The sequence below is a fragment of the Macadamia integrifolia genome, unplaced genomic scaffold, assembly GCF_013358625.1.
Source record: "Macadamia integrifolia cultivar HAES 741 unplaced genomic scaffold, SCU_Mint_v3 scaffold652, whole genome shotgun sequence".
In the NCBI taxonomy this organism is placed as follows: Eukaryota; Viridiplantae; Streptophyta; class Magnoliopsida; order Proteales; family Proteaceae; genus Macadamia; species Macadamia integrifolia.
The window spans coordinates 228,084-240,115 of NW_024870506.1; positions in this window are offsets into that span (position 1 = coordinate 228,084).

Consider the following 12,032-nt stretch of genomic DNA (forward strand, 5'->3'; position numbering starts at 1 on the left):
TAGAGGTTATCAACTAGTCAGTAATCTCTCCCTAGGCGATGTGGAACTAAAGTTTACACACCCTCATCGATCTCCCAAACACCTTGGTACCTATCGTATTCTTAGTAGAGACACCTCACCTATCTCCTAGGCAGGTCTGATACTTGTCATATTCTTGGGTGTCACAATTTTCTCTCCTTTCGGCACAGCATCCTCGCTATGGCACACACTGTTGGGGTCTACTCTAATACCATTTGCCTCAACATGGTACAACTCGTTTTAAAGCCTTGAGGCCCGTGGTCCAAAGAGGACAATATTGTACTAAGGTTAATGGGGTCAGGGAGGTTGCAGTTTGGAGGCCAAGAAAAGAAAAGAAAAGAATACAAATTAAAGACATAATAAGATAAAATTCATGATTACACAATGATTTTTTATGTGTCTTATTTCTTTCCTCAAATCTATTTTTTTTTTGAATTTTTTCTTGGCTTTCGAACATATAATCGGCCCTTATTTAGACAAAAAACATTGGGGTATCCACCACACACTTACACTAACATTTAAAAATTTTCAAATATTGGGACCCCAAAATGCATATGTTTCTTAAGACGTGTGTGCTGACTGCCCATTTAGAAGTTACCAAATGGAACTTCGTTATGTGTCCTTTGTAGCATGGAGCTCCTCTACAGTGCTTTACGATGTCCATTGCAGATCTAAAGAATGGGATCCCTTTCGGGTGTGCGCCCATGTGTTCCAAGCCATCGAATATTAGTTGGATTTGGATTCGAGTTCATCCTTTATACCCCTTTGTCCCCCTCATGCTAGTAGTCGACTCACCATTTCTTTCTTTTATGGTTACAATTTCTAAGTATTTTTTTTTATCAACACCATGCACTAATATTGTATCTTAATAGGTGCCGATATTATTGGAATTTTAAGTTTCAAAACATCAAGTAACAAATCCTCTAGTATTCTTTTGTTCTTTTGAGTTTTGTTTTACAAGTAAAGCAAGTGAGTTTAAGTTTAGTTCCACAATGGAAACTTGTAAAAGTTTCTTGGGGTATATTTAGGAATTAGTCTTTAAGGGACAAAGGGTTCCTTACAGAGAAGTCTCTCTACTCTCTCTTGTGTGGAGATTGTTAGGGTGCTTTTTCAATCATGCGCGCAAGGCCGAGCTGAGCAGAACTAAATCGGATCGGGCCATGGCCGATGTCGGGGTTGACTCGGGGTTGGGGTATGGGTATGTGTGTGTGGGTCCTCCTTTGCCTTACTTTTTAGCCAAAACATTTTGCTCCAAAATTCAAAATTTCAACTTAAAGTTTTGGCTTTAAAACCAAATACCATAAATATGAGGCATATTTGATACACTGAATACATATGGGCACATGTACCTATACATACTTTACATCAGTTCACACTTATACGTATGTTGGCACCGTACATACCTTGTATCAGTACACACCTATACACATGGAGGGACCTATGCATATACTATAGAGATTAAATACAAATACATCTTATCTATGAAAGAACATTCCTGTATATACAAGTACCTATAGACGTACAAGTACATCTATACAGGTACTTTTAGGCCTATAAATACCCAATGCCTATAGGCAAGAAAGGGATAACAAATCTAGAGAGTATTGCTTGTGTTTAAAATGTTTGTCTATATACTGTTAAGCCAAATATATTTTTGTACTATCTCCCTGTCTAGTTCTTTTTCGCTCCTCTCTCTTTGAGTTCTTAGTATAGCTTGTAGACTCCCTTCATAATCACATTTAGGAATGCAACCTTTGTGATTAGGGGGTGAATTTACCTTGGAGGTAAAAGAGTGGGTCAACCCAGTGTGCACAAATTAGTGGCTCTTTAACACCTTAAGGAGAGTCATACATATGATTTCACCCTATATCAGAATCTTCTACATCAACTATTATTGTACCAGTGTACTGCTCTCACCAATAAACAAGGATTATAAGATAAGATTTGTACATTATATTATATTTCAGATAAGTCTAATACTCTCATTTTTTATTATTCTCTCACAACAATCTTAAGGGTATTAAATGTTTTATATGTATTAGAAATGGATGGCAAAGAAATATCCATTGAGGTTACTAATAAGGATGGATCGAATGACTATCCTACTACCAATGAAATACAAACAAATTTTTGGTGTTCTTGCATCACAAGTCATTCCTGGGGAAACTAATGTTGTAAATTCCATTCAACCTATAATACATAAACTGAGAATCAATTCTGAATTCGATCATATAGCTCAAATTGATGGAGAAAATTTTAAGTTGTGGAAGCAAATGATCTTCTTTTCTCTCACTCAATTGGGAGTTGCTTTTGCATTGGTTGAACCGAAACCAGATACAATTGAGGATCCAATTTTGGATGCAAAGAGGATTGCTTGGGTACAAGCAGAATTCCAATGTAAGAATCGTATTCTTAATGCACTCTCCAATAATCTTTATAGTGTCAATAATTCCTTAGACTATGCATTTACGATATAAAATGCATTGTGTAACAAGTACACACTTATTGATATGAGACAAAGAAAGTATATGGTGGTTAATTTCCTTAATTTTCAAAATGTAAAACAGAAGTAAACGAGTATTGGGGATTACCTCAGTATAGGTTTCCTCGTAGTGGAATGGATCGGGTTTTACCACTTGTCGATTTGCACGAATAGCAACGAACAAAAGGTTGCTACAATCTCGCTAGACAATCCCTAGGTAATATTCCACCCTCCAAACCTAAGGATTGCAATGGAGATCCTTGGAGACATACACTCTCAATTGGGAGAGGCATAAGAAAAAAGGGAGAAAAAGAGCCTGACTCTTTACGGAACGAAAGTGAGCCTTTGGCTCCCCTTATTCTGGCACGTCAGCCGTTGTATATAGATGATCATAGAGCGCCCTTGCTTCTTTAGGTTGAGATACAGATCGTCTTTATATAGCGATAGGCCTTTTCTTGCTGGGCTAGGCGCTCACATTTTTTGGCTTTGCTAGGGGAAGGGAGCAGATAGCTGCTTCCAGGACCGGAGAAGGTCAAACTCTGGGCGGGTTGCCAGGTTTTGTCTACGCTACGGTTTCACAAGATGGAACCTTTTTTGTTCCACCGAAGTAAAGGAGTTCCAGAGCACGAGGGAGGCCAAAACCCTATTATTTATAGAGAATTGGCTAGCTAGGATTCCCAATCCTAGTGGGTCTATGATTACCCTAAGTGGGTGACCCATGAAGGAACTGGGTCGGAACCCAGTCCAACTCATATTAATTAACATCTCCCACTTGCCCACGTAGGGCAGACATACTGAATTGTCCATTCTAAAAGTCTCTCTACCATAGGTGTCTCATCATACAGGAAATGGATCGTGTGACCTAACGAGATAATATGGATGTAGGAGTGCTATATCAAGCTTTCATCTAACCAACATAGCACATCACTTACAAATAATCTGAGGTACCCTAAACAATTCAATTATACCAAGTCTAGCACTCTCGATCCCTCATGATGAGCAATGCTGACCTTAAAACATGCAATGTGCTTATGACTATATCGAAATATAAATACGACAAGTACCCGGGCAATAAGCTATAAAACAAGGTGCAATTTCGAATAATTTTTCCTAAGCCCACATGTCAATCTGACTATTCCGAATCGCTCTCCCAATCGTGTCCCGTTGGACCGCATCATCATGATCCTAAGGAGCACGTCAAAGTAGCATCATTAGGCATCCTCTTCATGACATGGCCTGAGCTAGAGGGTATCCATAGGATCAACTCAGTTTGATCCAAGTGGCTCACACAATGACGAAGAAGGGATCTATTCTCACAAAAGGTCATAATAAAGCACATACAGTATGAAATATATGCTATGGTGCAACTCCCACTAAGGTGGACATGTCACTCATAAAATATAAAGAACACTATACAAGTCTGGGTTTAGTTGCACTTTCAAGCACCTAACTTGAGTAAATCAGCCCAATCGCCACTATGGCGTTTGCTTGAGTTCTCACACTCGGCTACAAGTAGGCTTCATTGAGATGTGAGATCTCTGTGTTCAACTACAGAAATGTCTCATCTTAGCTCTAACTAATGTGCCACTTAGCTAAAAATCTCTCTTTTCATCTTGCTCGCTATCTTTAAGTGCCAAGGTGAATTTGGCTCATCTTGCTCGTTGTTTCAAAGCGCCAAGGTGAATCACTCGTGTGATTGGGTCGATTCAAGCCTAGGGACATATTTACAAAATAAAATGTGTACACATATAAATCACTCTAAGGAATTATATGTCTCATATATAAATCAAATAGTGATAACAATAAAGTCTAAAGAAAATGTCAACTCAAAATACAAATCATCCACGTCTAAGTCCCAGATTCCTAACATGAGGAAGAAAAATGTCTCGAGCAATAGGCTTAATCAATGGATCAGCCACCATACTACTCATAAAGATATGCTTCAAGATAATTTCCCCTTGCACAACCATTTCTCGAATGTAGTGATATATGATGTCTATGTGTTTGGCTATTCTATGAAACTTGAGATCCTTAGCAAATGCCAAAGCTACCATATTATCACAGTGTACAAGCACTGCATCTCCTAAATGAGCAGTAATGCCAAGGGATTATAGGAACCTCCTCAGCCAAACGACCTCCTAAACGGCCACCGAGCACGTGATGTACTCGAACTCCATTGTAGATAGGGTGATGCAGGTCTGCTTCTTGCTAATCCAAGATACAGCCCCACCTCCTAAGATAAATGCATATCCCGAAGTAGATTTACACTCAATTCTATCACTGGCCTAGTCAGCATCATTGTAGCCTCTCAATCTCAAATCTGAACTATCATAAGTAAGGGTGAGATCAGTGGTCCCACAAAGGTATCGAAAGATTCTTTTCACTATCTGCCAATGGCATTGTCACACCCCGTTCTCACTGAACCGGGCCAGTGACCGGGTTAACACCGGTTAACCCAAACCTGCTAGGATCATCTGATACTGTATTCCACCACAGCATACACATAACTAATAAAAACTTATCAGATCAGCGGAAGACTAAGTTTTACCTGTGAATAGTCCTATAATACTTGATACCCGAATTGTGATACAATAGTTATAAACATGTGGGCCCGAAGGCATGATATTTACACAATAAAAGTACAATTCACATATCAAGTACATAAAGGAGACCATCAAAATAATCAGATACACAGCTCGGATCGGTATCAAAGACTAGAGCTCAGCTCAGCATCAAGGTTGGAGCCCAGCTCGACATCGTATGGTAGAGCTCAGCTCGGCCTCAGAAGTGGAGCTCAGTTCGGCCTCAGAAGTGGAGCTTAGCTCGGCCTCAGAATTGCGGTCCCGCAGCACAACTCTCGCACGGGCAGTCAGTGCTGTGCTCTAACTCCTCAAGGGCCCACCAGTCCTCTTCAGGGAACTCGACTGTGGGACCCATCCCGTGCTCCTCAGATGTATGACCTGTAAAATCATCTAAAAAGGGGGTACCCATGGGATGAACTCACTAGCTCAGTAAGTGGTAAGATGGACCACACAGTAGTCCACACATCAAAATAAAATCATATGTACTACATGCCATGCATTACATTTTAAATCACATCCACCTAAACAACATTACTAAGTCTTCGATTTAGTGCTACTACAGCCACAGTACGCGTATACTCTAGGTATGAGCCACGAACTCCATCCCGCGATACACCCATAGGGCTGTCGGAGAAGGCCCACCGTGAGTACTCGAAAAAGTAAAAACAATGCCGTCCACCGGCTCTCAAAAGAAAAGTAAATGACTGAAATTAAAGGTGCTGACTCCAGCAATTTAAAAGCAGTACGATTGACCCTCTTGAATGTACCACCGGGGTTGCCGACTATCCTATTGACCCGCCGGATGTTATGTCTAACCGCCACAGTGACCCGACAACCGCGACCATTGCTTCCCCCCAAATGGTAACCCAACACCTTAACCCCTGTTGGGAAGGGTCGTAGCACGGGACGGTGAAAATCCTAAACCGTATGCTCTTATATGACAATAGTACGATTGCATAGTACCACCGCATCCCATACCACAAGCCACCAATGCACTCGTTTCCAAGCCGAATATGGCATCTAGTCTATTAATGCATTATGCACCATGATGTCAACATTCATCATATAAGCATCTCCTCACTTGGCATTTAGAAAGCAAACATAGCACTCATGCATAACAATGTGAGGATGACTAATCTACATAGCATATTCATGATGGCATGACTAGACTAGATACAAGTAAATGAATGCCATACAATACCTTGAAATAAGTCCAAACGTCCTTTACCCACTTACCTATAGTGTACAAGGATTCCCGTTCGATACGGGTGAGATCCGGTGCGAAACGCGTAGGATTTGGTGAACCTAACATGATCGAGCGGGGTTAGTACTTCACCATTTTAGAATCAAAATTAATGAGATCCGATGACAAAATCATGTTTAGAACGTTAAAAGAAGGTCGAACGTCCGATTTGGGTCCAATTGGACGTAAGAATCACCTTCGGGGCCGCACAGGTGGGTCAGACAGGTGGGCTGTTTGGCCCACCAGTTCTACCCACCGGTTTGGACCGACGGCTACGCTGGCCCGTTGGTTGGCCCACCGATCTGGCCCACCAGTTGGGCCAAGGGGACCCTCCTAAGATCAGCTAGCAGGGTGGCCCGCCGGTTAGCCCGCCGGTGTGGCCCGTCGGTTGTGCCCGAAGGCCCTGCCCTCTCAGGTGGGTGCTCACAGGCTGGCCAGATGGCCCACCGGTCCTACCCACCGGTCTTGGCAGGAAAACTGTTGTTTCTTCCCAACTTCCTCCATTCTTTGGGGATTCAAATGGGGGCTTTTTCAAGCCCATTCTTCACACCTTCAAGGTCTTATAGGATGGTCCTAACCTAGATCTAGGTTAGATTCAAGTGATGGGAAACCATCTTACCTTCTTTGCTCAAGAACAACTTCAAACCCTCCAAATCACTTCAAACCCACAATGCTTCTTCCACCTTGTCAATACCTCTTCAAATCCTTCAAGATCAACACATAAATCATCCATTGAACCTTAGATTCATCATTTCAAAGGGGATTTACAAGATCTCAAGAAACCCTACTCGAATCAAGGGTTTAAGCTTGGGTATGGTGAATGTTTAAGGAACCCGACTTTGCTTACCTCCAAATGTAGATCTAGAGTTGAAGATCACTCTTCCGGCACTGAAATGGGAAGATCAAGCTTCGGCGCCGCTGAAATCCTTCTCTTCTTCCTCTTCCTTCTCTTCCCTTCTTCTTCCCTTTCTTTTCTCTCTCCTCTTTACTCTTCTCACCAACGTACGGGTGTCATAAATGAAAAGAAAATAAAGTCATAAATGCTATATATATATATATATATATATATTTCCTAAATAACTAAATAGTGCACATGGATGGGTCACTCAGGTGGGTGGGTGCACCCACCTGTTCACCCACTTGAGGGCCAAAACTTGGGATTTTGACAGGGTTCGGGCCTCGGCGCGAACCCCACCCCTGGCATACGATGTAATAAACGTATATACCTTAATATACGGCTACAATACCTGTTTTATCCGTACATGGCCTTATGGTAGGTGCATATACACGGCTTGGGCACTCCCGTCTCTTCTGGCACTAGCTCGGACTTGTCGGGCCAACCGGTGTTTAAGGTCACCCTTGCCATCATAGTCCATAAGGAGCCCGCTCTAACCCTCTCCGGTTCGGTTCCTACATAGTTAAACCGGGTCAATCGCGTAATCGGACCGGGTTTAAGAAGTAGGGTATTACATGTTTAGCCTACATTCTTGCAAAGTGGACTTTAGTAGTTCATCTTTTGAAAAGTTTGATGGATTAATGCACCCAACTTCCTTGTTCACCCTTTTGTCTTGAATAGTAGGATAGATATTTTATAGGTTCTTTAAATAAAATTTCACTTGATGGAGGTGTTTCTCCACCTTTTCTTGATACAAAAAAATACAAGCCAGTCAGTGGTGAGAAAAAAAAAAGTTGTTATCCACCATAAAATAAGGTTTCTATAATTAAGTTGTTTCTATTCTTTCTATTTAGAGTTCCTTATGCCAATAGATTTGTTTTTGTTTTAATGGATTTCTACTATGTGTTCATTGTTTGCCCCCATTTGTGAGCAACATTGTAAAACCCTTCCTATAAATTGGCAGTGTTTGGGTTAGGCACATAATTGTAGAAACTCTACTCAATCTGCTTGAATATGCTCGATTGCTACTGCAAGGGGCTAGCTCAGGGGTGAAACTTGGGCACATTGAGTTGGATAGGTGTGAACCCACAACCCAAGGGTACATATCCTCAACGTAAGTTTGGTTTTGTTTTTGTACGAAATCTTGTACTAGATTTATTAATGTTATATTTGCATAATCTTGTCTGTTAATTTTTATTTTACTTTATATTATTAGTGATACTGCAGATTCCCGCTGTATGAAGACCTCCAATAAATCAGATAAGAAACTGGCCTGGAGTATTGGCTCAGGGAAGGGAACTCCGATGCCAAAGTTTGTAGTGAAGATAAGGGAGGAAGAGGAAGAATACAGTGCTTAGAGTGTTTTCTATGGCTTACCTTCGATTTTTTTATCTCCCACTTATATACCAAGTCAATTTCACTGCCTATTGGTTGTTGGGTCACTTTCCTCGTTGATCTGGATACGAGTGTCATTGGTTGACGTGTCTTTGTCTAAGTTGATGTGGCCGATTCCATAACAGTTAACCTGGACATAGTTGAACTCAGGTCTAATAATTGTCAACCCTAACCTTGGTGTAGTTTGGTACCATGGTTAAGTCTAGGTGGTTATGGATGTTACTATCCTACGATTAGGTATAGAATCTAGGTGACATGTGGTGGATGGGGGGGGGACCACTTCTTTAGTATTGTGTGTGGTTGACACAGTCAGTTGTAAAAGGAGTTGATCAATCCTTATAAAGGATGGTGTGATTAGGATGGGTGGAACTGACTAGGGGGTGTTGGGCCGACCAAGGTGGGCCTCTTTCGTGGGTTGTATGGTTGGCCCAAATGATCCCCTATAGGTGATGGGTAGAGTTGATCGTCATATCTTTAGATCAAGAGTAGCGGAGACAATCATGCTAGGGTATCCTGCATATGCATGGAAAGCAACAAGCCGATTAGGGAACTTCTATCCTAGAAGATTGCTGGTGTCAGTGCCGACTAGACATGGTCGGCCACCCATGCTTAGTGAGGCTTGCAACAAGTGCCCTCCTCCTATTTGTGGTTTATACTATCAACATTTGATTTTGATATTGAATATAATAAAGGTCAATTAATGACAAACTAAAAGAAAGTAAGTAGCCTATTTTCAAAATAAGTCTGAAAAATTATTGTTCTTTTTTAAATTTATGAAGAGACTCAAGAGCTATTAGGAGGGTTTCATGGGTAGGATTGTAGGCAACAAAATCCTTCCCTAAGTTACGGTCAACTGACTGTATTGGTGAGTGCGGGGGTGTGCCAGAATCCTTCCTGATTGGATTCAATAGTAGATCTAACTTCAATCAAGCGACTTGGGCTTTCCTCTTGCCTTTATCACTCCAAGGACTTTTAATGTTCTTTGTAGAAACGTGATGCAAGGATTGAAAAAGATAAAGATGAAGGCAAATGATAGTAACTCATAGACAAGGGGAAAATGTAATCTTGTCTCTATTAATATTCAATATACTAGAAATATGATCTGTTGTTCTTTGTTGATGCTAAACATACCAGAGACATGATCGTTACACTATGAAATGAAGTATATAACTTGAAGGAAGTACAAGACTTCAAAAGCAAATGCTAATATAAAACATGAAAGATAAAAAATGGAATGAAAGATAGACTTGATATTTGAGTTTGTTTGATCTATTGATGATGCCCTCTTTCTTCCACCATAGTCCTTTTATAGTTTTATTTGCAAGATCCTGTTCTCTTGGAAATTTCGTAACTGTAGGAACCCATGTGCCATGTCATTAGTGGGGTAGTTATTGGAAGTACAGTCCCTTAATTGATTGTAACTGCCTTAACTACTTTAAGCCATGTGTTTGTAACTTCCCTGGAACTAACCCACATTTGTATGACCTATATTGATTGATGATCGGTCAAGCTGGCCAAAAAGTCAGAATCGATTAGTTAACCGTAAAAAGTGGCAATGGTCAGCTAACCGTAGAAAATCACAATCGGTTAGCTGACCGTAAAATGTCAAGATTAGTCATCTGACCGTATTCAGTTAGTTTGCTCGATCAACCTGATGGTTATTTTGGCCGATCAGTTCCTTAATACAAGGTTGTCAATTTTTTGGCCAATTTGAATACCGACCAAGTTAACCAGTCAACTCCTTAACACAGTCGGTCAGTAAATTGACGTCAATTTATTGACCGATTGTCTTGTAGGCCAGATTTGCTAAAATTGGGTACCAATAAGGACCTAGGACAAACTAGTATCTACGCTACTTTGGGGACTATAGTTTGAATTGAATAAACCAACTATGCAATTGAGTTGCTTGAGTCTTCAAAACTGAAAGAGAAAAAAAAATATTCAGGCTTTATTAGAATACTATGCCATAGTTCCCAGCAGGGGTTTCAATTAGTCGGTTTGGATTAATTTTAGTTTCTCTTATCAATTTGGTCTCGGTTTGGTTTTGGTTTACCATGTAAATATATTAAAGTATGAAAAAGAATGTGTTTTTTTTTTCTTAAATAAATTTCTAGTTGGTATCAGTTTCTTATCGGGTTATATCGATTTTGATCCTGTATTTTATTTTTGGTTTAGCGTCTTTTTTGTTTCAATGTGGTCCGATTTGATTTCGGTCCCTCAAAACCTTAAGCTAAAACATGATCCAATAAACTCATATCAATTTTGGTTGGTTTTAGTTGATTTTTTTAGTTCGGGCTTGGTTTTGACACCCTTAGTTCCCGAGGCTTTCTAGAATAGACAGTGCATATGGTAGAACTACCATATGAATCAGACTTTAATGAAAAAATGATCCCCATCCTCACGTAATTCAAATGTTTGTCAGACCTCAAAATTTCATAACAAAGAAATAGTAGATTCACTTGAAAAGGGATTAATAAGAGAAAACAAATCTCTGCGGAGTTGCTTGGCCTCTTATGTAGAAAATGCAGTTGAAATTGAGGGAGGAGCACACCGAATAACGATAAACTATAAAAAACTCATATGTGCAAGAGAAGGTGGCCCATTAAAGGGCCACATAAAAAAACATAATGGCTTAGAGAGAAAGACCCATCAAGGGTCAAGACCATTGTTGGCAAAAATAGGAACTACAAAAAAAGGGAAATGGACGGTACGGGTTTTAAACAGTAAAATTTTTCGAATGATACGGTCAAATAAATAGTCAAAAAAACAGAGAGTGGTAAAAATTGAAAAACTGGCGATACGAGTTTTAAATGTGTAGATTTCAAACAAACGAGACTAAAAAAATGGTACTATACTCATATAAATTAAGGAATTATTATATGAATATTTGCATCTAGTGTTCAAAACAACTACAATATCTAACATTAATGCCTATACATCCTATGTCTCACTATAAGTTTTAAGACATATCATTGAATATCATCCAACACCAATTTTAAATTCATACACCACACATGCCCAAAGTCTTATTGAGCAATGTGACTAAGTTATGGTGTTGTTCATTGTTGTCAACATAGTCAATATACTCTCGAAGTGGTATATGTTCAGCTAGAGTTAGGAGTCATCACTTTAGAAATAATTTTCAGCAAATATGTCAGTTTATATCTCAATTTTGGGGTCCGTGAATTGATTTGAGTTAAAGGTAATATCATAAGAAATATAGTCCATTGCGTTAGCTTCAAGTTGGTGAAAGAATCAAGTCGATCAAAGTTCAGGAGAGAGATATATGGTCAATTAAGTAGACATTATGTTCAAAAATCAAGTCCTAAAAAACACCATAAAAACGGAATGTGTTTTAAACGTGTTTAGAATGGGAATGCTTGAACTTTGCTATTTTTTTAAGCATCTTTGAGAAGC